The following is a 26,426-nucleotide window of genomic DNA, read 5'->3' on the forward strand; positions in this document are numbered from 1 at the left end:
TGTCTTATTAACACAATGTACAAGCTGAAACAAAGCTAATGAGCCTTAATACTTGCAGGATAATTCAAAGTTTAAAGGTGGTATTAACAAAAATAAAATAAGGAAGAGTGAAAAACTCCAGTTTCATTGTCCACTAGAGAACCTGAGTTTTTTCCTTTTGGGTCATAAAACTAAATCTATTGCTTAACTCTTATACTGTTACTAAAGTAGTGCAAAACCACATGTATGTGCATAATTAAGTACCCCTATGTGACCATAAAAGGTCTCACTGGCTGTTCAAGGGGAAGGCAAGTGGGACTTGATTCAGCAGCATGAAAGAGGGAATGGCATTACTGTAATCTCCCTGTATTTCTTTACTTTGATTCGGCTCACCCTTATGTGGTAGAGTGATGGGGTGTACAGCAGTGGCAACTGTGTTCTAGCGTGCCCTGTGCATCTGAAACACAACAGCAAATTGTCCTGGAATTGCACAGATATTTGTCCTATGGAAATCATACCTCAAATCAGACATGCAAAAAACCTGAGGCACTGGGTATTTTAGATATACCTGAAAAGTTAGGTGATTTTTTTATTTATTTGCCTTCTGGTTTTGCAATGGCAGATATGAATGGTAAATGGGTAAGTGGAAAAAAAGTCACTGAGTCCTGCCCTTGAAAATGTACTCTAGCTTAAAGCACTGACACTTCAATCTTTGTATTCAAATGAAGAGACCAAACAAGTTCAAGATACAAACAGAGTAAAGAGCACAGCTATAAAACGACATTTTGGAAGTGACAAGTGAGCAGTTGTATGGTGACCAATCTCCTACCACATTTATGCTCAATTTCATGTGGCCCCCATTAGCTACACCACATGTTCTGGGAGCTCCCCATATGTCCCAGTCTTGATAAAAGTTTTTGGAAGTATAAAAAGGGAATGGGTATCAACATAACACAATGGAGGTGTGGGGCAGGGCATACACAGGAGCACTGTTCACATCTCATGCAACACCTAGCTCCACTCCTTGATAAATAATCACATCTTGCTACAGCAAGACCTTGAAGAGGCACAAGGGGTTTTATAGGTGGACTTAGAGCTACTCAGTAGATGCAGTCAAGCTCCTTTTGAGCTGCCTCCCCTGTGAGACTGGAGCCTTTCCCAGGAGGGATCCCTGTGGCAAAGGGCCTCTGTTTGACTGTGAAGCAAACACCACATTGTGCTGGCAGCAGAGAGAAGGAAGCAGAGAGATTTTTTCCTGAGGTAGGAGAAGAGTCACCTGTGCCCTAAGGCTGCTCTGGGGGCTGCAAACTCAGGCCAAGAGACAGAAATAACCCAGGAGTTGTTAGCTGAAGAGCTTGGGTTTACAGACTCTCCAGGAGAACAAGATTTAATGAAAATCTCCAAGGAAAATTAGATAAAATGGACTGAGGTGGATATCAGAAAACTTCTACAGCATAAATCATAAATTCTCCCCAGTTTGGAGAGAGGTAAGAATTTCATCTCCATTAATTTAATCCGGCAGATAGAGATAACAAAGCAGCCTCTACATGGGAGAATTAACATGGCTTGGATTGATACAGAGAGACAAGATGCACTTGCAGGCATAGGAAAAATGCTTCTCTGAGAAAATTTCCACTATTAATATTTTTCCCTTGCAAATGTGGGTCTTCTAAAACACTCTTTTCTTTTGGAAGGTTCTAAATGAGGAGGAGGTGGGAAGTAGAGCTACAAAGCATGTAAGAAAGCCTCAAATACATGAGTGGGAGGAAGGAGGAAGAAATTAAAGAATAATGAAGCTTGCATCACTGAGAGCAAACAACAGAAGAAGGGAAATGCACGCACTTGCGGCTAAATTTTGAAGGAACCTAGGCTGAGGTTTCAAACAGCTGTGGTTAACATAGATGCAGGCACAGAGTAATTCAGATGATCTGATCAAAGAACAAAGAAATGTTAAAACTGATTTCATTAGGAAAAATACTTGCCTTAGAGTTAATGGATAAGCACAGGACAAGATGCCCTGTTTGTATTGTTGATATGAGTGTTGATATGAAGTGAGAGGATTATCATCACCTGTAGTAACCAGGTTCATTAAAGGACTTGGGCATTGCTTCAGTGGGGCCAGGATTTTACCCTTCATGGAGTCTCTGTTGGCATCTGTGAGATTTCCTTATGTGATGACAGTGCAAACAGGTACCTATATTTTTAAAAACAATTAATAGAAATATTGTTATTAACATGGTGCCCAGGGTCTCCAGCTCTAGCTGCATCAGTAGTTGAGCCCAAATGTTCAGTTACTTTTGGAGTGTTGTCACTCAAACTAAATCAGACATTTCTACTTTGAGAGCTTCTCCAGTGATCTTCACTCCAACACTTACCCATCTGAACCAAGAAACAAGCCTGGAAGAAGAGCCTGGGGTTGGGTTCATTCCACACCTGATTTTTGTCAGTGCTTTGCTGGAAGGGCATTCAGCATGACAGGCTGATCTGTCCCAACAGTCTTCCAAAAGTTTGCAGAGCTTTTGCGGAGCAGTCAGTAGAAAACTTTCAGCTGAACTGAACAAGGAACCTGTGTGCCTTACACAGGAATCCTGTGGGATGGGATTGTCTCTGTCTCTGTGTCACCAAAACCACCTACAAAATGAAAACTGTAACTTTTCTCAGGAAACCCCAAGGATTTATATTTTTATATTCACTTTGGAATAAACTGAGCCCATCCATCCATTGAAGAGGTGAGCATCAGGGAATCAAGAGGAGGTTTTGCCATCTGCAGATGAGCAATGCTCAGGGACATAGCTAGGACCAAGATGGGGGCAGGGAGACGTTTCATGCCAGCAAGTTTTGCAAAGGGAAAGGCTACGTTGCTATTCCAACCTATACTGGCTTTTCAAAATCAACTTGGAGACAGCAAGAAAAAAGGGCAGGGGAACAGTGCTCCATTTCCTAGTAGAGCTATATTTGATGCAGATAGAAGACCTCATTCCTTTTCTTTTTTCAAATCTTGTCATTAAAATTCAGAGTTGATACTTTTTGTACATTGTTGTGCAATATGCTGGTGCAAAATCTGGGTCTCTTTGTGTCATGCCCACAGCAAAGCATGTTAATCTAAGGCTGGCAGTCCTGTATAGTAGAGTTTGGGTAGGCAGGAAAAAGAATTGGGGGGGTTACAGTTGTCATTCTGTCCTATGTCCGAGCTTTGTGTCCAGGAAAGAATGTATCCCTTAGGTGAAAAGAAAAAATTTCATCCCATCGTGAAACAGCCATTCCCAGCCATTATGATAAAATAAATCTAAAAGGACAAACTAGGCTTTTTCCTGAAATCACTACAGCAATCACATATGCTTCGAGCTGTCATTCTACAGGGTTAGTTAAAGAAAGGTAACTTTAAATTAATAATTAAATGCCCATTACAGGCTTGACAGTCTCCAGGTGTGTGGCAGTGCTGATGGCGCCAGCTCCTCTGAGATCCTGCCAGCCTTTGCGCTTGCAGACCGGCCTCTGTTCAGCCCGAAGCTCACCTCACCTGCTTTCATGGCAGCAAGGCAGGACAAGCAGCAGCAGGAGGCCGGGGGGGAGGGCTGCAAAGGGGCAGAGGAGTGGCAGGAGGAGCAGGTGCACCCTTGGCATTGCAGGCTCTCATGGCAAGGGGAGATTTCTCTGTTTTCAGCCGTAAATACGATGCAAAGAGGTGCCAGGCCTCACTGAGGCTCCCGGCGGGTAAGATGGTAAAAAATAACAGTTTCAGTTCTGCAGGTCTCGTTTTTCAACGTGTAAAACACCGGCTCCGGTGGCACGAAGGCCATTCCCAGTCGCGGCGAGACGGCCAAGGAAGGCAGCCGAGGCGTGCGGGCACTCGCCGCGGGTTGCGCCGCGACGGGCGGACGGGCCGGGCAGGCTCGGCCCCGGTGGGACAGCGGGCCCGAGAGGCTCCCCTGAAGGAAAACGACAGAACGCGTGGGAGCTGCATCCTCCGCTCGAGCCTGCTGCATCCCACTCCCGCGGTGGGAGCAGCACCTCTCAACCCGCCCCCGCCAGCCTCCCGCGCCCGAAGTTTTTCCTTCGGGGAAGCCGGCGCGGGCAGCAGCCGCCGGCCGCGGGGGCCGGCTCGGCGGGGCGGGGCGGGCGGGCGGCGCTAGGGCCCGGCGGGGCGCGGCGCCGCCGCCGGGGGCGGGCTGGGGGCGGCAGCGGCGGCGCGGGCTGCGGCTGCCTCCGGCTGCCTCCCGCCGCGGGGCGCGGAGCGGGGCGGCCGCGGGGAGCGCCCACCACCCCGCGGCGGCGCGGGAGCCCGGGACGCGGACAGAGGTAACGGCGGGGGCGTTTCGCGGTGTCATCGGCAGCGGGTGGCCGCCCGCCCGGGCTCGCCGCTGTCGCCGCGCCCCGTCGCTCCCGGGCCGGGGAGCCGCGGCCAAACTTTTGGGGCCTCTGGGCCGGCGGCTGCCGCGGGCGGGCAGCGGCGCCGCCCCGGGGCGTTCGTGGGGGCTGCCCCGCGCGGCTGCCGCCGTCCCGCCGCCGAGCAGCCCTGCCGGCGAAGGGCGGTGGGCGAGGGAGAAGGGAGGGGAAGGGCGCCCCGGGGCGAGCCGGAGCCGCGTGCCGGGCGGGTGCCGGGTCCCGTCCCGGGCGGGCCCGTGGGCTCCGGCCCCGGCTCGGCGGGCTCTGCCGGGGCAGCGGCGCAGCCGGCGGCGGGCAGCCCCCCCGCCGCTCCCTTTTGTTCCTGCGTGCCGCCGGCGCTTGGATTCTCTCCCGAGAAGAAGCCGCTCGGTACTTCCCGGGCTCCGTCTGTGCCTGCACACTCGCCTGAAGGGCATCCTCCTCCCGAGGTGTTGGCCTGTCACAGCCGCCGGGAAAGGGATTTTCCCTTCTCCCAACAGCTCCCCGTTGCTTGTCGGTCTTCAGTGCCGGCTCTTCACTTAACTGGACTTATCGTGCGTTAATTCCTTCACAATGTATGCGGGTGTCCCTGCGCCCTGGAGAAGGATTTCCTTATTGACTTGCCGACTGTGATGCGGCCAGGTATTATTTACATCATCAAAAATATGCCTGTGTAAATCTGCTCGCACGGTTACAGTGCGGCTGCTCTTAGAGCCCAGTTTGCCGAAACTTTAATTGCAGCAGGCGATGTTGAACCGTGAGTCCATTTCCGTCCGGGCGCACCGATGCTCCGGTGGGATAGCGGCCTCGCCGAGGCAATCGCGTGTCACGCAGGGACAGATCCTGCTGTTTCATGGGATGAATCAGAAACAAAAATCAGCCAGCAATGAAAATGAGTTTGTGTGGTTTTTAAAACAATGGTGACGTCTGTTAAGGGTACAGTAAATGGGGCAGCAACCCCCCAGTTCTCTCTGGCACAGCCCATGAATCAGCCGGTAAGCGGCATAAACTGTGATCACTTAGCAGCCGAAAATGTAAGGCCTTGCAGCCCTGGCTGCCGGAGCGTTACGTGTCATTAAAGTAGCTCTCTTGGAGGAGAGGGACTGTCCCAGGAGCTACAAAAATCTATAAACACTTTTCTGATTGGTTTAAAAATTTAGACACAGGAAGCGGATGGTATCTAATAACAGACAAGTGGAGACACTGTTGTCATGGAAACTGAGAAGACTCCCCCCGCCTCCCCCCCCCCCCAATGTATTTAAAAAAAAAAAATAGGCAGAAGAAAAAAGTCTGCATATCATCAGAAATGCCTGCAGACCGCCTTGGCTGCTGTTGCCTTTCCCACAGCATCTGTTGAAACCTGAGAACATGCCTGTCAAATCAAGGTCATTTTACAATAAAACCCTGCACTGCCGCCTCCCTCTCTCCTCCCTGGACGTTGTCCCACACTTTCCATCCAAGGAGGAGTTGAGGAGATGCAGCCACCTGTCCCATGGCCACTGGTGTCCTGCCCCAGCCTGGCCTGCTGCTGGGGAACCTGAGAAAAAGCTCAAAGCAGAAGGACCATGGGGCTTAAAAGGCAAAAGTAATAAGGGTTGACTTTTTTATAATTAGATGATCAGGCCATGTTTCTTTCAATGGGCATCTACGGACCTGGGAAATAAAGTTGGGATTGATTTCATTCTGTTCCTTTGTATTATGAAGTTATATTAAAATGTAATGATTTGGACTTGCATATTATGTCCATCTCAGAGATGTGCATCACCTATTAAAAAAAAAAAAGGTAGTGAATGACTCTGGGAAGCCCTTTGCAATGCTTTTAAGAAAAAAATGAAAACACAATTCTGTTATAGCATGCAATGAGGAGAAAAGCAGAGATATGAGAATAAAATATACTTCATTGCTGCTGAATGCAGCATGAGAAAATCAGACTATTATTGTCGTAAATTGAAGTTTTACTTTGCTGGACTATTGAAAGTTTATTGTGTGTGAAGGGAGAGGCTATTTTGCTTTTGAAGCAGGAGAGAGCTCTTTCACAGCAAACTCACAAGAAAGGTGTTAATGTTTTTGCTTATTTTCTTGGGCAGCACCCGTTTATTTCAGATGTTTGTGATAGAGAGATGTCTTTGAGTATTCACTACATTTTCTCAAAAACATTTCTTTTTGTTCCTCTCTTTAATCTTCATTTTGTAGTGACCAAGCTAAGAAATAGTACTTTAGTGCTTCACCACTGTATAAATCATCGTCATTTTGAAACCTTAAATGACTGGTTTGCTTGCCTATTACACTTTTTGTATTATTATTTCTTAAGAGAACCAGGGACTGGTGATCAGGTCGTGCAGATCAGGAGGTAAATCTTGCACGGGACTGAGGTGAAGATGATCAGTAACCTCTTTTCCCACACCCTTGGATCTTGCTGTCCAAAAAACCCAAGGCCTGACTTTAAAATTTGGTTGCAGGCAGAGCAGACTGAAGGGATGGTAGAGCCAGAGGGAGCAAAGCTTGCTTTTGATTGAGGAGTCCCTGTTGGCAGCTGGGCTGGCACCAGCGTGCAAGAGGTGGGACCCTGTGGTGGGCAGAGGCTTAGGGAGTCAGGCAGTTGTTTAATCCAGCTCACTTCTGATGAGACAAATGCTGCTTTTAATTGCTGTGAAGTTCAGATGGAGAAAGTTTGGCTTGGTAGCAAAAGTGTGCTTTTGCTTCTAGAGGCGAATTTCCTGTTGTTGGGAGCACCCTTATCGGCAGGAAGGTTCATGGGCAGGAAACGTGTCGGTTACTTGTTTTTACACACTGAAGGAAATGAGCTGGATTAGGTATCTTCTAGGTTGACCCTTCATCACCCTCCGTGTCTGTGCTACTTTAGTGAGCTCTAATGATTTTAGTTTGTGAAAGTTTTATGGTGTGAGGCATTCCCAAAGGAAATGCAAGAAGTTAAATGCTTGTGTTTATCCTGTCTTTTTTTTTTTTTTTTTTTTTTCTGTTATAAAAAACCGCCCCACTAGCCTCTCTGGGCTGTGTTTTGAGATGTGTCCAATTTGCAATTTTTACCTTTTGAGCCTCATTGCTGATACTCAGCTAGGCTTTTCTTTTTCTTCCCCCATTAAAATGAAAGATCAAAAAATGCACCAGTTATTTTACTAATAGGAGCAGTTCTTACAGTTCTGAACTGCCTTTCATCATGGATCATAAATCACTTTACAGAAATTAATGTTCTAATATCCACAGAAGTTGTGGGAGCATAGGAGGCTGAAACTTAGCATTTCACATGGACTGCACAAAGTTGCAAAGCAAATTAGGAGCAGGGCTGGGAGTCAAATTAATTGCCCCTTAATTAGCAATTGCTAATGGATTAAAACTTTAAAAATATGTTCTCATTTCCTAAGTGTACTCATGCTAATGCACCAGCATGGTGTGTTACGTGTTTGGGATGTGGGGCTGGAGGTGAAAATATAAGCAGTGGTTCCAGAAAATGCCAGTTGTTTTCTGATCTCTGCCCAGCATGGCTGGGACGCCAGGTTGGAGGCTTGTAAGATTAGACATGACTTTGGATGAAGGTCCAGAGCAAAGGTGAGGGCTGCAGTTTAGGTCTGTGTGGTCTCATAAGCAGGGAGGCTCAGGGAAATAAACATTTCTCTGATGTCAGCTCACAACAGGGTTTTTATGGTGTTAAGCTTTGCAGAAGATTTTGAGGGGGAGACATGGAAAAGTTATATAAACTTGTGAGAAGCTGCCTGGCATGCTGAATAGATTCAAGTGGTGGGTTTTTGTTGTAGGAGATGTCTTGGTGTTAGGAGGTGTTCCTGGCAGGAGAAGCTGCCAGGGCTGTCTGGAAGCCTAAGCTGGACTGGAATGGGCCTATCGTGGTTGATGCTGGAATTTACCAGTTCATGACTTCAGTGTGACTTTGGCCACAATTTTGACATATTTGTGATGAAACTGCATCTGCCTTGTTACCTTCTGTCATAACCAAGCCAAAGTAAAATTGTAACAAAATAATAATAATTAAACAAAAGGACTCCAACAGAGCAGTGTTTCAGTTAAGTATAAAATTACAGCTGTGTATTTTCAGAAGCGATCAGCTGATTCTGGGAAACCAGCCTGAAGCTCTGCAAGGCAGGACAGTTTTTGGGAAGTGATTCTGTTCTAGAGTTTTGGAAATTGTGCTCCATTTAAAATGCCTCAAGTTGAGCTGCCAAGCATGAGAGGAACTCAAGCCCTCCCTAAACTCACTGTAAGACTTTAGGTGCCTTTGGCATCCTTGGGACTTAGAACTGTTCTGAACTGAAGCTGGTTGTCTAGCCAAGAGTCTGTACGTTAGGTGTCAGCATAGCCCTCAAAGGACTGAGGCTCCCTGTGTCCTGTTTGTTCCCCTTGAGGATGGGTGCAGAGCAGTGGGGTGGCCCTGCTCTGGAGATGGCTGGTGAAGGGGGCCTGAGGAATGGCTGGAGCTCACCATGGCTGGACACACAACTTTCAGGTGGGTTGTGCAGGACCACCTTCACATGAGCCCGGGCTCTGGTGGCAGCTTGCTGGCTGGGGATTGGGTTCTCCCCACCACTCTTAGGGAGGTACATAGGGGACACATTATGCTCTTACAAAACTCTCCATAAGGTGCATCTATTTTATAATGTCTGCAAAAATTTGACAGGCTAAGTCTACTGGAGGCAAAGCTTCTACTTATTATGTTGGACAGTATTTTGTTGCTCTTTTATTTCTCTTGTCTGTAGTCTAAGAGTCTCTGCTGGACATGGTTTTCTCTGTGTCCACACTGACCGCAGGACAGACAGATGGCAAGGCTGTGACCTCTGATCAGGCTTGCTAGGTGCCACTGAATGGAAAGATCTGCCTAGATGTTTGATGCTGGGATTTTTTTCGTGACATTAGCAGGAATTTATATCAATGTTAGCTGATACAATGAAATTTCCAACACTGAATGTTTTACATTTTACTGAAAACAGAGTGAAGCCAAATAAAGACAAGTATTGCAGGAGTGGGATGCATTTGGCCTATACCAGTTTCTTCCTTTGCCTGTCTCCCATGTTCTGAGTGGCGGTGGGATCCTGCACTGAACTGTTTGCTCAGGCAAAGTGTGAGATTCCCTAGTGGGATCCTAATGGCAAACTGCTTACCTGCCACCAGCTTGCTGATAGAGCCCACTCACCATGTCTGGGCATATTTACTTTTGTTGCAAGAAGAACACTCTAGATGTCATAACAGACAGGAATTTATGTACAAGGTAATCCAAGCTACAACATTTTACAGAATGGCAGCTTCGTTGGAAATTGCTTCTTAATACTATGTGGCAAAACCCTTGTTCTTTTTAGTATGGTTCTCTGCCAGGCCTATGTTTGCCCCACTGTCTCCTGTGGCTGTGCCTCTGGTCCCAGGCTCACCAAGGCTCCCCTGTCCACCCGCTGGCACCTCTGCAGGACCCCACTACAGAGCTGCTTTCTGGGTTAGCTCTTGGGCTTCATAGTGAGGCCAAACCTTTCCCTGGACAAAACTTCTGGCATAGCACACAGCTATGAACATGAACTCCCAGCCTAACCCATCCATAGAGAGCCCTGCTCACTGTTAGTTCCCTCAGTGAGATCTTCCTGTGGACAATTTAATTGCTGGCTGGGCTTTCTGTGGACAGAGCAGAGGCATTAGAGGGGTTATGAGAGGTTATTAGAGATGGGAGGAAGCTGTAGGTCTGACCCATCTAGATTTAACTGATTTATGTCTCATTTTATCCCCAGTTCCAACTTGGGTTTGTAAAACTGGGTTTTACAGTAGATCATTTGTAGAAGCTACTCAATTAATATGTTAATTTTACCAGCAGATTTTGTAAAGCTTTTATGTTGGAGGTGGTGAAGGGATCCAAATGTTTTGATCCTATTTCTATCATTATCTTCACTGTGTTTTTCTTGCTCTGTTCTTTGCAGAGAGGAGTGAAATTTTAATAATTCACTAATATACTTTCACTTCATTAACATTTTATCATTTTGGCATGGTGCATATGGTGAAGTCCTTAGTACTCTCATTAAAGACCTGATCTTCGTGCAGCCCTCCAGGTGTGGAAAGCCCTAAATGCAGATGCTATACTGCTTTTTTGGAAAGTGCTTTTTAAAAAAAATAGATACTAGTCTGAAAAATAACATGTGAGATGTTTTTTGGTGTTTTTTTTTTTTTATTTTTTTTTTTTATAAACTGGAAACATTTAACAAAGATGGCTACAGTGGCTAGGTCAAATCCACTAAGTGCCAAGTCTCCAGTCATTGCAAAACTCCACCATGTGATCTAGAGAGTGTGAAGATGCAGGGTGTTATTGTGGTAACCATTGCATCATTTTAAACTGCGGCATTTGGCTTAAGCAGAGATTTATATTGATATTAAAATGGTTATGAAACTTTCAGCTCACCTGGGATAACACAGTGCTTGATGTTAGGGTGCACAAATAACATGTAATCGTGTAATCTTGGTGATTCAGTACATGCATTTGCAGATGTTCCCACCTTGTGCTTTTTAATTGTGTCTGAATTTAATATTGGTGTTCAGCTTTCATGGTGGCTCTCCTTCCTTTTTAAAATTCTTTTTTAAAATTATTTTTTTCTCTGTTTTATCATAGTGTAAATCTGTGAATTAGTGAATGATTTCTTAGTGTTAATTAAATATAATTAGCATACCAGATTATTTCAGATATATTCAGAAGGCTTAAGAAGCCAAGCACTGGCTTAGGAGTGGGCAGTGAGTAGATACACAAGGCTGGAGAGTTGGAAGGGAATGTTCTGGGTTGGGAGCAGTGGAGAGCTAAGGGACGTTTAAGAATTTCAGAAGTCATGTTTTGAAAAGAATGTGGCTGTTGAGAGTCCAGGGGGCAAGAGATCACAGTAATAAATACGGGAGATATTTAGGGAACTGGCTGAAGGTTTTTACTTGTCAAATAGAATATATTTGCTTTTACAGGCACCAGGACCAAAGCTCATATCTTGTAAATTGGTATAATGCCATTTGAGTTAGTGGAATTACACTGACTTACACCACCTGATGATGTGTCAGGTGATATTACAAGAAGAGTGAGGCTGTGAAGAATGGTGAAACTGGAAGAGGTTATAAGCCTGGGCAACAGGGAAGGTGGAAGTTTGTTTAGGAGGAATAGAGAGGCTGGGCAAGCAAAGGAAGTTCATAAGGTCCATTACGGCTATATTTGGTTTGATTTGATGATGAGATGTCAGCAAGACAGGATGAGAGATGGGCTTGGCTGGAGAGGAGAGTCAGTGTCAGAAAGTACATTTCACATTGGCATAGTAGGAACTGGTGTCAGAGTGAATAAGATCATACCCAGGGTGTGGAGGGTATACAGAACAGACCAAGACTAAGGCCACAGCAGAGGATGTGGAGGTACAGAACAGTCAGCAGACAAGGATGAACAGGGCCAGAAGACAGCATCTCACAAAGCCAAGATTGGACAAATGTCTTTCCATCTGAAAGGAGGAATAGCAGAACCATAAAATATTACTTAGTGTTCAGAATAGAAAGGGAATGACACTGACATTTTTAAAGACACAAGCCATGAATAATGTGTACTACTTAGTAAACTTTGAAAAGCTGAACCAGTATGTCTAATTTTTCCCCTCCTCATGTCTATTACTGCAAAGTAGTCTCATGTAATGGTGCAGCAGACCTTAATGTCCTGGGGGTGGTCACAGCAGTGTCACTAATGGGCGCTGCGCTGTGGTGCTGCCGCAGCTGCGCTGTGCCGAGCTCTGCGCCAGGCTCTTCTGGGGTGACGTGGCCCTGTCAGCCCCAGCTCACCCTGGGGACCCCAGCTGGGCACTGGGCCTGCTGCCCCTGGGATCCTGGGGCAGGCTGCAGTCGTGTTGCTCAGGAAATTCAAAGAGGTGCTGGGAAGTGACAGTGTCCTGATGAAATACAACGGCATTGTAGCTGCAGTTGCTGCACCCTGGACATTAGACCCCAGGTCAGGGAGTGGTGCAGTGTTGAACCACCTGTGGGTATAGGGAAGCAGGGGAGGCAGCAGATGAGTTCCTGCTGATCTGCTGTGTCTGGCAAGAGCAGGGCTGGGTTGTGATGAGGAAGGTCTGAGAGAAACATGGCAGCTTCAGTTTGTGTTGTGGCTGGAGATTTCACTCAGGATATAGTAGCTTCGTGCAAGGAGGAAGAAAACACAGACTGGAAGAAATAAGGTAAAATGTGGGGGAAATGAGATTAAAATATAGGAAAAATGTAGAAATTAGGCATATGTATTAGTGTGGTCACCCATGTTCACAAGTCCATCTCACTACTGGAGCATCTGTAAGTCATTTGCAGTCCTGGGGCCCAGTGCAACAACTGCAACCAGACTGATTGGAAATGAGACCGACTTAATGGTACCAAAACAAGAAAAAAAGACCCTGAACAATCCAGCGCGAATTGTGAAAAGTTGTGTGTTTTAAAAATCCTTTGTTTTTGCTAAGCCAGGGTATCATTTCTGACAGGTGAGGAAATCTGCATTTCCTGTTGGTGACTCTGGTGATCTCCCAGACCAGAAGAGCGTCTCAGAAGCATCCAGCCCGGGTAGAAAAGCCAGTGTCTTTATAAACAGAAAGCATTTTGGCTTTCCATATGGCATGATTTGTTTCCTAGTTGTATGGAAAGCTGCCATTGCAGCAGTTTGAGAAAATAGGCTGAGCATCTTGAAGCTAAAATTGTTGAGAGGTGACTCCTGGGGAAAGCAAGGAAAGATGTGGTGGGCTTGGAGACACAGTCACAGATGTGAAGCCTTGCACTGTGCTCACTCGTGGGTTCTTCCCAGAAAGCAGTAGTTCCCCTGTTGCAGTGCTGAGGCTGGGAATGTCAGGACCTGCTCCCATTCCAGCGCAGTTGCCAGGAGGTGGAGGACTGGTGTGTGCTCCTGCAGCAGCCTTGCTCCGGTTCCTAGAGGGCTGACAAAGAGGTCATGCACCCTCAGCTGTCACCCAGGCTGATTAGAGACTGTGGCTGTAGGATCAGGTTGTCTGGTGGTTTGTGCCTGTTCCAGTGAAGGAATAGAGCAGATGAGAGGGCCAGGAACAAGTATGTAGCCCCTGAGACCCTTTATAAGGGTATAATTTTACAATGTTAGTGGCAAAGGCTTTTTTTTACCAGAAAAGCAGTGTTATCTTTCTTCAAAGAGCTGCACGAAACAGCCTTTGCTGTGCTGATGTTGAGAATAGTATTAGTCTTGCCCACTTGCCCTTTCTCCCTTTTGAGGGTTATGTCCCAAGCTGGTGGACTCTACCCACTCCCCACATGGTCTGCACTTGGTTTATTTGATCCAGGCTTCCTCTCATTTTGCCTTTTTTGCTCTCTGGTCAAATGAGGATGCCTGATCATGGTGTGATGGGGACAGTTCAGTAAATGCTTTGACATCTGGTGCAGAATTTTTGCTAGTAATTTTTATTCTGAGTTTGTGATCAATCTTGATTGCTGCTGTTAGCTACTGCTAGTTCTGTGGGGATACAAGCTGGGACTACAGAGCAGCTGGGATTCTAGGCTTGCTCCTTGAAGGACATAGTATGGAATAACAATTTTCTTTCTGACCCCAAAAACTTTTAGTCAAATTAAGGTATTTGGAGCAAAAAATCTCTCCAGTATAGAAGTCTCTACCAGTATAATTATTTGTCCTGCTTTCATGTTTCACATGCTTTATTTAAGCTCCTATCACCCTCTAATAACTTAGGGACATTGGGGAAATTTGGTAGGTATGCACAGTACTATTGGCATTTCTCAACCATCTGCTACTGGCCTGCTTATATTCAGTGGATCTCCTACTGTCAAAAACACTTTTAGCACATGAATGAATGGGCAGGGAACCACCTAAACATTGATTAATGTTGACAGAAACTTCCCTCCCACCTTTCACTCTTTCAAAACAATGATGATGAAGGCAGCAGAATTCAGCTCTTGGGCTATTGGAAAGAGATGGGTTTATTTCAGAAATAGAGCTCTGCTTTGATGGGGTCTCTTGAGTGCTAGTGCTGGGAATCATAGAACATTCTGAGTCAGAAGTGACCTACAAGGATCTTTGGAGTCCAGCTCCTGACACTGCACAGAATTAGCCCCAAGAGTCACACCATGTGCTTGAGTGTGTTGTCCAAACACTTACTGTACTCTGTCAGGCTTGGGGTTGTGACCACTTCCCTGGGGAGCCTGTTCCAGTTCTCAATCACCTCTGGGTGAACAACCTTTTTTTTTTAATCCAACCTAAACCTCTCCTGATACAACTTTGGGCCATTCCCTCAGTCCTGTCACTGTCATCACAGAGCAGAAATCAGTGCCAGCCCCTTCTCTTGCCTGCACAAGGAAGTTGTAACTGCAGTGGGGTCTCCCCTTCTCCCCTTAGTCTCCTCTTCTCCAGGTTGAACAGGCCAAGTGACCTCAACTGCTCCTCATATGGCTTCCCCTCAAGGCCCTTCACCATTTTGTGGCCGTCCTTTGAAGCTCTTTTATATTGTCACACAGGACTCAAGGTGAGGCTGCCCCAGTGCAGAGCAGAGGGGAACAATCCCCTCCCTTGCCTGGCTGGCGGTGCTGTGTCTGGTGTCCCCCAGGACACGCTTGTCCCTCCTTGCTCCAGGACACTGCAAACTCATGCCCCACTTGCCACTGACCAGAACCCCCAGGTCCCTTTTCACAGCACTGCTCTCCAGCCTCTCATTCCCCAGTCTGTCCATACATCCAGGGTTGCCCCATCCCTGGTGCAGAATCTGACATGGATTAATTGTTTCCAAGTGCAAGGGGTAAGAGGTTTAGCCTAGGTGGGACATGTGTGGGCGAGGAATTGCCTTGTCTTCTACAAGTTTTGAAGTAAGCAGCATGGCACTTTGGAGGAGCATCTGTTCTGGTGCCAAGATGGGCATGAATGCTGGCACAAATTGAAGCTTGACCCTTTTCATGCTGAAATCTATTTTGATAGTCCTAGCTGATTTCAGTGAAGATTTTGCCTCAGCGAATAGCTTGGCATTTGATCATGTAAATAGTTTATGTTTCAGCTCCACCTTTGTGTATTCAGGGGGAGCTCCCTAGGGATGCAGTGGCAGTGGTTTTATGGATGCAGAATTTGATGCTCCATTGCTGTTGCTGATACAGTGATGGTGATAATGGTTATCACTAACTTGTATCCCAGTGGTAGGTAAAGTGTTAGAATTTGGCTGTTCCTCAGAACTTTTTGCTCTGTCAAATGCATCTTCCATTGATACCAAAGGTGATTTATGTGACTGTTCCCATTCTGTGAGTGATGCACATATGGCTCTTTGGAGCCAGTGGATGAGAAGAGCTTGTAATACACAGGTGTGCTGCAACACAGATTTTTGTTGTTGTAACTGGTATCTTTATTTTGTTCTGAACAACATGCAAACCATTACTTGTTTGCACAAAATTCAGCATTTTTCCAGCCGATGAAGGGAGGAGCAGAGGGCCAGACTTGGGCTCCTGGGAGCATTGTATTCGTGTTTACTGACTTGCAGTCTCTTAAGCCCATGGACTGATCTCAGAGTCTTGTGACACTACAGGAGCAAGTGAAGATGGGCTGTCAACACACTTGTCTTGGGGTGGGGAACTCTGAACCCAGGTAGCAGCCTTTCCCTAGGTTACTGTCATCGAGTTTCTGTCTTGGCTACCATACTGTACAGAACTACAAGAACATAGTTGTCTTTATATTTGGTTGGCTAAACTTTTTAAGGAGGAAACAGACAGACAGATATGGACAGCAGGATCACTAAAGACATTTTTAACCAGCTAGCAAAACTAACTCCCCTAAAATGCCTTAGTATCAGTCTAAAGAACTGCTTTGTCTATGAGCTTCAGAAGATGGAAAAATGGTTAAGCTATAGAAAAAGCATATAAGAAGTTTATTATAATATGTTAATTACCACTGCCTTTAGTTATCCATTATTAATAAAGTGATTTACTTCAAGATAATGAAATGTGCATTTTCATGTATCTTTGTCAGTCAGAAGCACAAGAAGATATTCCTGTTCTACTTTTATCTTGTGGTATAAAATAATGCAACTCCATTGAAGTCAGAGGTGGCTAGCTGGGGAGAAGGCAGCTTTCTTTTTTGCTACAAAATACAATATTGTTTTATTTCTGCACATTAAAGTTAATAACACAGCAAGTGTATTTTGAAGTTAAGTCTTTCTAGGATCTCTATATGTTAAATATCTGCGAACAAACTTTATAGTTGCTCTATAGGCCCTCACGATATATCATTTTGAGACGCCTTCTATCTATTACATTTTATCTGCCTGCAAAATCCATTTCTAATTCTGGCCATATCTCCTTTGCAATCACTTGCCAGAAATCTATTCCCAGGATTCTCCTTATTTTAGTGAAATATCTCTGCTTCAGCACCTTTCCCAAGGTGGCTGATCTAATCAGGGCACTATCAGTTATCATTTCTCATTTCCTTTGCTAGCTCTGTCAAATGCAATGCACAGCCTAACAGAGTGACATTCAAATACTCTCAGTAACCAAGGCTATTTCCCTTTCTTCTACCCTGCACAGCTTGGTTTGTATTAGGCTTCTTAAGCATATGCCCTTTGCTCTCTGCATGTGACTTATAAAATGCACTCTGAGAAGAGTTAATATTAAGCAGATGAAATAGCTGCCTCTTTATTCATCACAGTTAAGTTCCATTGATGGTGACCATCTGGATTTAAAATCCCATATCCCACAACTTGGTCTTTTCAGGTATAGAAGAGCAGTGCTTCATTCCTGCTGTGTATGAGAGCCCTCCTTTGCCATCAGAGAAATGAAATTTTTTATCTCCCTGTTGAATTTGTTAACTTCCTGTTGATGCCAGCCTCTATTCTTATCTTTTTCCATATACATGTTTCTCTTTTAAGTAAGAGTGTGACTGTATGCAAAGGTCAGCATGCATCAAACAGGGTGCTTGTGTTTCTCAAATAGAGTCACCTGTGTAGTCAGATCCTCTGCTAAGGTTAAATATGGTTTCTATAGACACAGGTCCAATGGTAGCATTCAGCTTTGGCCTCTAATTTTTTTTTTACCTTGGGTGACAAACCTCTTAGTGTTATCTTAGATTGCTATTCCCATACTAACACTTGTTTTAATTAGCGTGTGGCTGACTGTTCCATCCGCTCTGGAAGATGGAGTTATCCATGTGCGTCCTCCCAGCCCTTCCTTCTTTGCACCATTTAACGTTGCTGTCACAAGCCCTGCTTTGCTACAGACTCATTTGTCCAGTGGTTTTTGTGAGGGCCAAAGCCGAAATCCTGCTTTTCAGGAGGGGAACAGGGAGCAGGCATTCACCAGACTGGCTGGAAGTGGGAAGGGAACTCTCCATGCATGTGTCCTGTTTGCAAAACACCATGCAGTGCAACATTTACATGATGCTGGGAGCTTGCCATGAGCTCAGCTCTTGATTTCTTTTGAAACTCATGGAACCAGTTTTCTTGGGTCTTTTTTCCCCCCACTGTATAAATGAAACAAACCTGTCTTGAAGTTTGCATCAGACCAACACATGTATTTCCCCTGCAGCCTGTTGCAGGCTACAAAATTAAATTTATTAGTTTCAGATAGGGAGATGAAAAATTAGGAAAATGAATTTTAAGCTGACAAAAAGAAACAGTGTGATTTGTTATTTATTGCCCAAGATACAACACCAACCAGGTGCTCTGTGTTCCAGCTTTTTGGCACATCTTTTCATGAGCCTTATCCCAGATTATTTGGCTTCTGGAGTAGGATGTTTGCAGTCCCTCCAGGCTGTCCCTTGGACACTGTCCCCCTGATTGACTGTGAAGCTGCAGACTGGGGAGCATCTGCCCTAGCAGGGGATGGTAGAGCGAGGATCTGGGTGTCCTTGAATGGTAATTTCCAGTGTGACTAAATAACGAGGATGGAGCCTAACGGCTTAAAAAACTGCTCATAGTGGCATTTTTTTCTAGCTATTTCTTCACTGTAGGAAGGTAGAGAAATCTGCTTTAAAATAATAATTAAATGCTGACAGTAGTAAATTTCTACCCAGCGTGAGTTGGCAGCAGATGCAAACCAAAACATTAGGTCATTAAAGAGAAAAGAAAAACCTGATTAAATACCTCTGAATGTTTTTCTGATTAGATATTCTTAAACAGAACATGTGGCTGTAAGAGAAGGGTGTACTTGACAGCAGCAATTGCTTTTGAAGGGAAAGGTAAAATACTCAAGTTTTAATGTGTATATATATATGTATTTCAAAGCATTTCTTGCTGATCTTAGCTATGAGCCACCACAAAATCTCCCTGCCAGTAAACAGTGAAATAGCTTCAATATTATGTTCCTGGAAAGAACAGTTAACAGTGACTAATGTGCTCAGAGTTTTATTTTGGTCTCTTTTTCCTTTTCTCTGGCTAGATGGAGTTGATTTTGCACTTGAGAGTCCAACAGCCATGGTGGACCTTGCTGTAGCAATGGTAGTATTGAAGCACTGTGAGGCTGCAGTGTGCATCCTGCAGACACAGGGAAAAGGGTTTCTGCCCCAAGGAGCTTGCTGCCATGGGGGGTGGCATGTGAAATCAGATGAGGATTCAGAGGGGAGAAAGAGTGATACTGGGTACAGAAACCCCCCTTTACTTCATGGCCACCTCATGGCCAAAGGTCCACTGCCCTAAGAGGTGAGCTGAAGGCATTTTTGTCAAAAAACCACTTTTATTTAGAGCACTGTTAGCTGAGGAGACTGCAAAGTAAAACTTGTCAAAAGGTGCATTTATAGGCTGCCACTTTTTACCTCCTGTTTCTTCCTTTTATGCTCTCTATTACATATTTGCTCCTGTGTACTCTGTAGTGATGTTTTAGGGGCTGATACCTACAGCACATGTCTGGTGCTCCTTTCAGGTCCTCTTTAAGGAATGTTGATGGAGATAGCAAGGAGGGGAGTAATCAGAATTGCTGGGGAGCTTTGGTCACTGTAGCAGAGTTGTGGCTGCTGGCTCTGTGGAAAGCCCTGGAGCTTGAGAGGGGTGGGTGGGATGCTGAACATCCCCTCTCCAAGTACCAAGTGCCAACCTCTGAAAGCTGTATGACCTCTGTGGCCAAAACACAGGCATGTACTGAGTGTGAAGGATGTTCTGGCTCTTGTGACTCCTGTTCCCATTGTATCAGAGCAACTCTTTGTCTGCAGTCTGTATTAAGGTGCTAACCCTGTGAGACACCACAGATCATCCTTCCCTCTCCCTGCCTTCTGGCCTTTCTCTGCATACTTATATTTGAGAAACTGAGGACACGGAGTAAGAGAGAAGATTTATAGATTATTTCAAACTGTTCTGTTGTTCAAAGATTAAGGTAATGAAACTTTTTCCTGTATTTTTATACTCTTGCCTGCACCCAGAATATGCATATGAACAATGGTCTCATAAGCATAATTTCTGCTACATCCGGGAGGTAGGGCAAAGGTTCTTCTGGAGGAGTTTGAAGAAGGCACAGCAGTAAGCACAGTGCTTAAAATTTTGCTCAGCACTTCTGCTGGACTCTTTTAAGTTCAACTGGCATATTCATTTTTCCCTGGGGAGCTGTATATGTTACACTTTTTTTTTTTTTCTTCACTATGCATTCTAGAAAGCAATTTCTGAGGAAGAGTGGTTCTAGTTTAATCTCCAGATTATCTGTGGTTTATTTTTACTCTTAGATAAAGGGGCTAAATAATCTAACTATAATTAAGGCAGAGCTGGGGTCTCCGTATGGGCATATGTGTGTCCAGATTTGAGAACTACCACTTTTAGTTGCAGTGTTGCAGCTGTATGACCTGAGCACATCAGTTATTTGGAGGTGAGCACAGGTACTCCAGTGTGCCTGGCCTCTGCTCAGGAGTCAGGTTCTGAGCCCCTGGAAATACCCTGGATTTGGAAAGCAGAGCAAAGGGCATATTTCTGCAAATACTAGAGCAGTGATTTTTTGCAATTAAATGCAGTGACCAAGGACAATAGAAGATTTTGGCTGTTAGTTCTCTCCTGTATGAAAATATGCCAAGCAAAGAACAGATGGGGTCAGGGACTGCCTAGGAGTGTCTGGGTCTTGGGCTGCCTCCATCCCAGCCCTGGTGGGAGCAGAGATACCTGCTCTCATGTCTGCTGCCTTTGCTTCCCTGAAGTTCCTGCCTCAGTCTGCTAAGTGGCATATGCCAGGATATCCATCTGCAATATGCTGTGGGGGAATTAAACTCCCCCTGCATGAGGGCTCTTCTTCATGGGACTCGGCTACCAATAGGCCTCAGTGACAGAAGGTGGCTCTGAGAGCTTGGCCCTCGTATCTCCAAGTTCGTGGGTCTTTGTAGTGCTAGCACTGGGTTGAGAGAAACTATTTCTCTACTGACATTAATGCACTTGACCCTATGGAGTGCAAGGTAGCCAGACAGTTATAGACCATTAATCTCCAATTGCTCTTGTCAAGTGTTATATTCAGTAATCTGGGGCCAAACAGTGGTTTATGTGTAGGCATGGACCATGATAAGATATTTTATTTCCTGGTTAGTGCCAAGTTAGTATCTAGTTAGCAGCTTTTGCAGCCCTGTATACAGATGCCCTCAAATTTCACCAGTCACTGCACCAAAGCTAAAGCTCAGCATTGGTTCTTCTACTAAATGTGCCTTCAGAACCAGCTCCTTTTTCCTGTGCTTGGATGGCTGGCTCAGGGAAAGCTGGCTGATGCACAGTTACCTGTGGACAGGGGCTGCCTGCTTTTAGTTCTACATGGTGCATCACTTAGAGACACCCAAGAGGCAGCTCCCAGTTGGGCTGCTTTTTTAACCTGTGACCTTTTTAGGCACAACTGGAAGGCAGGTTGGTTATGTTGTTTCTATACACATTCACACACTGATTTTATTGCTTCACTTAGCAGAGAAGGATCACTCCAGGCATCCCACAGCAATTAGAAATTCCCCTTAGAATAAGGGAAATTCCACTTAGAATAAGGGGAATTAGAAATTCCCCTTATTCTTGGGCACTGCCTAAGGGTTACTCGTCAGAACAATAATTGCTTAAAAATAAGGATGCTGAGCAGTAAGACTTGTGGAGTGCTTTGATATGCCAGGCTGTGATGATTGTGTATAGAGGGGTGTCCTTTTGTTGCTTGAATGGCTATAAAAGGCTTCAATAGCCTTTCTCTGGCAAACTGCTGGTGTGCCTAGTTGGGAGTTCATCTGAACAAGTTTTGCAAGCACAGTGTCATCATACACATACTGATCTGTGCTACTACTGAGGTGAAAACTGTTTATGTTTTAATGTATTAAGTTCTGCCTGTACCCTTCTGTATAGAAGTCTTGTTTTGAAAGTATAAGAAAAACAAGAAGGAAGAATGTGGAGATGTTTTAACATAGCAAAAAGCATTTTCTGCCTACACAGTGCCATTTCGGAGAGGGAACAGCTTCTCCTGCAGTTCTGTTTTGGTCTAGGTCTCTCTCTTCAGAGATTTAAACATATGCTTATATCAGCTCCTCAGCTGGTGCGTATCTGTTGACATAGTGCATATACTGACTTAAAGCGTGGTCTGCATTCACACCTGATGTGTTTGCCATGCATCTTCAAACTTAGCAGAGTCCTCAGGTTTTAAACATGGTCCTTTAACAAAGCAGTAGAATGAGAGTTTTGGGTTTTTTTGTTTTTGTGAGAAGAACATTGATATTATTCTCAATAGTAAAGGAAAAAGACTGGGAAGTTGCTTTTTGTCTTGACATCAAAAGGATTGTTTTGGGTTTCACAAAGCAATTGCACTTATGCAGCAGATGGGGATCATAATACTCCAGGTGGAGCAGGCTGTGACACACCTGGGGCAAAATCCAGATGTGCTGGGTGTTCGTGAAGAGTTGTCACTGCAAGACTTGTCCTTCCATTGGGAAGCTGCTTGCAGCTGGTCCATGCTGGTGGGGCACATAACATGCTCTGGTTTTGCAGCTAGTGCGGCTTCAGGTGTGGATCAGAGCAGGGATTTCCATAAATCCATGAGTAAAGCTGGAGCACAAACCCATTGGAAATCCATGTGTATCCAGGTGAGTGGCTGCAATCTCTCACAAGCCATCGCTCTACTCAGAAGAAATGGAATGGAGCACATTTGTGAACTGTTGGGACTGCTGTGCCTGGCCATGGGAGGTTTTGCTTTCAGGTTTTATTTGTCTATGATTTTTTTCTAGCTGAAGTAGCATTTGAGGAGATAGGGTAACAACTTTAACCTCTGTTCAGGCCATCTGTAAAGAAGATGGTAATTATCAGAGACTGGGATAAAATCCTGGTTTTAATGAAGGATGCCAATAGCTTTTGAAGATGCTAAGATCATCTGTGGTAGGTTGGCCTCATCAGCTCTGTTAGATAATCTGTAAAAGACACTGTCAGGCCATGGGAATACAGTTCTCTAATTTTTGTTTATCCCTAAAAGAAACATTTTATGTTCACCTTAGTTCAGTTATTTATTTGGAGAAAAAGTTTCCTTATACATGAGAAGGCTATTTAAAAAATCAGTGTTGGACATTTTAATTGCAGCAAGTGATGAATCCTTTGAAGTTTTATTACCTGTTATATACTTGATTCAAAAGTTACCTTTTGCAATAGCTTAAGGTTTTTTATTTGCCTGAGATTATTAACATTTCTGTTTCAAGCTTTCAAAAAGAAACTTTCTGAGCATGATTATGAACATTAGTTTAATGCATAATCCCCACTCAAAGGTTCTCCTAGATTTTCACGTGCTTGTTTAGAGGCCATTCCGAGGTGCTTAGCTTTAATTGCCATTATGTGAGCACACAGAAATAAGGACCCAAGAGTCTTATCAATTATTCTGTTCACAAATTTGTTTTTAGATTGTCTCACAGCTGTTCCAAGTTAAATTTGCATTGAAGTTGCTGGGACTTTTAAAGGTATTTATCCTATTGGGCTGAAGATTTGTATTGTCCTCTTATTTAAATGCTTAGTGATTATACCGTTCTAGGTCTTCATGTAATTGCTGAGGATTTATTTTTTGTGACATTGTTTTTGGAGGTCTTTTACCTACATGCAAACTTTTAGCTGCTGACATAGAAATAATACAAACCTGTTTAGAAATAGCACAAGTGTTGGAGTTTTTGGGGCTTTCAATGAGCTGCAAGATCTTAAATACTTGAGTTGGAAAGGAAAAAGAAACCTTGCCTTTTAATAACCTTCTCAAGTATTACTTGGAGGACTTTAAATGGGAAATGAAACTGAAAGGTGGCTGGACCTACATCTTCCACCGTCCAGGAGAAGCCAGTTCTGTAGTAACGGCTCCTACTTTTAGTGACTTATCTGAAGATCTGTGAAGTTCACAGGGGAATTCAGAATGAGTTATTGTCAAGTAAAAAACTGGAAATGCATTTCTAGAAGGCAGGAAAGGACTGGTGTGTGGGGAAGTCTCTTTGGGGCAGCCTGCCCAATACCAGAAGGTCACAATAAAACTGAGAGGAAAAAAAAAAAATCAACCATTCATGACACTCTAAAACAGAGTAGAAAAAATATTTTTATGTGTTTATACTGTAAAATCAAGAATAGGCTTGTAGAAATCATACAGAAGTACCCTGTACTTCATGCAGTGTGCTGCCCAAATTATGAACAGCTTTCTAGCACTGAAGATACTAACACGAATGTCAGTAGCAATAAAACACAACAAACAGGCTGAATCCTGTCACTTCAGAAGATTTCAAGCCATCCCTGACCTTGTTTGTCCCACCCACGTGCATCACTGAGCGTGGGGCACACCAGAAGTTGGGCTCTGTGGGATTGTGGTCTCTGAGCTATCCAACTTCTCATATTTATATTGAAACCAATAACATGGGCTGGTGGGAAGTACAGAAATGCTGTTTTGAACCTTATCTCAGCCAGATGTTAGGAGCACAAGAAATGTCCCAGTTAATTGGAATTAGTTAGTTAGCTCAGCATCCTGCTGTCAGGCAGGCAGTGGGAGATGCCACCCAGCAGCCTCCATCCCTGTCCCACTGGTGGTCCCAGCCTGGGTGGCTCATGTCTCCCCAGCACAGTCACTGCAGTGCTGTCCCTGCTGCTGCCTGGGGGGAGCTTGCACTGCAAGTGATGCTGATCTTGGAGAAATAAATAATGCATGTGTGCAGGGGTATCTTAATCAGCTTCCTTCATTGGCCTTGCAGGTCTTAAAGCTACCATGTTGTGCCCAGCTCTTTATTTTACGTATGCAAAACCTTGTGTGTCACTGTATCCTCAGCACGGCATTCACCCAATGGCATGCCCTGATACCTTAACCTCTGATTCCCACTCAGCTCATCAATTGTTTTCCATTTTGCCTTCTCATATTTTTTAAAAGAACATTTTAAAACTCATGGCTTACTAAAACATTTTATGTTTTATCTTTTTAACATTAATATTTTTTGCTTAGTTAAAATTCTCCTCTTTCTGATGGAGCACCCTGTGTGTGTTTGGTGAAAGAAAGTTGATCAATTTTACAGGAAGAAAATTCTCTTAGAATAAAGCTTCTCATTTGCAAAAAATACTGAGGTATTTTTGCCCAGAACACATTTCCAGGTTGTTATGGAAAGCAGTGTCCCCCAAATTTTCTCCAGGAAAAGCAAATGTGGTTTGTCATGAATCCCAGCTAATTTATTCCTTGTTCCATAAATGTTATCCCCTACCAGTCCAAAGGCTGTCATTACGCTGCTGTCATTAACCATCTGTTTAGCATGTAAAACTCCTCGGGGCAGGGATCACATCTTTGCTTTGTACTGTGTAAAGCTGAGCCTGTGGGTAACACTTGAGAAACAATTAATGATAATGCAGCTCAGTAGGGTACTGGGATACCAAGCTAATAAGAGTGGTATAAATGCTTGGCTGGATGGGATTAGAGGGAACTTCCGTGTCCCAGTGGTGTGTCTCCAGCAGGTGAGAGGAAATAATCTTAAAATATTGTATGACAAGGAGCAGTGAAAAAATAAACAGCATTTCTAAAGGCTGTAGAAGAAAAAAGAATGCAAGAGAATCACAGTTTGGGTGTGTGTTATGCTTTATTATTTTAATGAGATTTTTACTAAATAAATATATTTTTCTCTACCATAAGGGACCACTTCAGAACATTGGTATCATTAGTGCCTGTGTTGTCTTTTGCGTGGTCTTCTGCATGCATTATAAGTCGATGCTTTATTGTATTTTCCTTTGTATCTTAATGAACCCTGTGTGTCGGGGAGAGAGAGAGAGAGAGAAGCTCAGTAGATTTTCATCGTATGTTAATCCATCAAAATCAAGTTAGTTGCAAGAGATGGAGGAGGTGCGTGTGCGCGCAGACGTCAGCGCCCAGCCAAAAGCTTGCCAGTTGCCCAGCAACCTTCCCGCAGGAAGATGGATGTCCTGCCACCCGCTCCGCTTTTAGCTGAGCTACAGTGTACTCACCGTGCCGCATCCGCTGCGCGGGCTCAGCTGCTGGGGGGATGTCGCCTCTTGTGCTGGGGCTGGAGAAAACGCATTTCATGCCATCCTCGTTAAAACTATTAATTCAGTTGACTACATCATGTTGGTTTGGGAGCAGGTGCTGTGAGATCGTTCACAGTGATGGTATTGCTCTTCCCCTCCATCAGGCTCTTAAAGCCATATTGCCAGCAGAATCTCTCCCTCCTTTCCAGGAAGGTCCTTATCTGTAGTAACAAATAAAACCATGGGCTGTAGCAGCTCAGCAGATGCTGTATGTGTCACTGACCTCTTTCTCTTTGGTAGTTTCTTTTGTTCCTGAATTGGGCTTAGCTGGCATGGCCAGGTCTGAACTCCACATTGGCTGTGCTTGCCTGTCCTGTGGTTGACCAGCATTAGGACACTTGGGCACACACACAGTGCACCCCAGGTACAGTTGGGTTGCAGCCTAAGAAGCCTTTGGAGGAATCAGAGGGCTTTTGCTGTTGAAGAGTGTTGTACAAAGCTCATATTTTAATGCCAAATACGACTTGATGGTATCTCCTTAACTTTATGGAATATATAATTATTATAGGATGCATTTGTTCGTTCTTTGTTTTCCTTTAGAAGATGTGTCAGTCTTGTTCTCAAGGATGAATTTAAAATCCTTGCATATTTACAATGGTTGGACTAAATCCTGCTGAAAACCTCGCACAAAATCCT

The 26,426-nt window shown here is 44.6% G+C and overlaps 1 protein-coding gene across 7 annotated transcripts in view; it reads left to right on the forward strand.

Moving 5' to 3' along the window:
- Positions 1-4,193: 4,193 nt before the first annotated feature.
- Positions 4,194-26,426, forward strand: part of FOXN3 (forkhead box N3) — a 207,021-nt gene continuing 184,788 nt past the window's right edge. For 5 of the 7 annotated variants that reach the window (XM_021531918.2, XM_077783991.1, XM_077783990.1 and 2 more), the window contains exon 1: positions 4,194-4,278. The gene's annotated coding sequence lies outside the window, so the exon portion shown is untranslated. The remainder of the gene's footprint in view (positions 4,279-26,426) is intronic. The other 2 variants (XM_021531919.2, XM_077783989.1) reach the window with 2 other exon arrangements.

Source organism: Lonchura striata, chromosome 6, assembly GCF_046129695.1.
Source record: "Lonchura striata isolate bLonStr1 chromosome 6, bLonStr1.mat, whole genome shotgun sequence".
NCBI classification, from domain to species: Eukaryota; Metazoa; Chordata; class Aves; order Passeriformes; family Estrildidae; genus Lonchura; species Lonchura striata.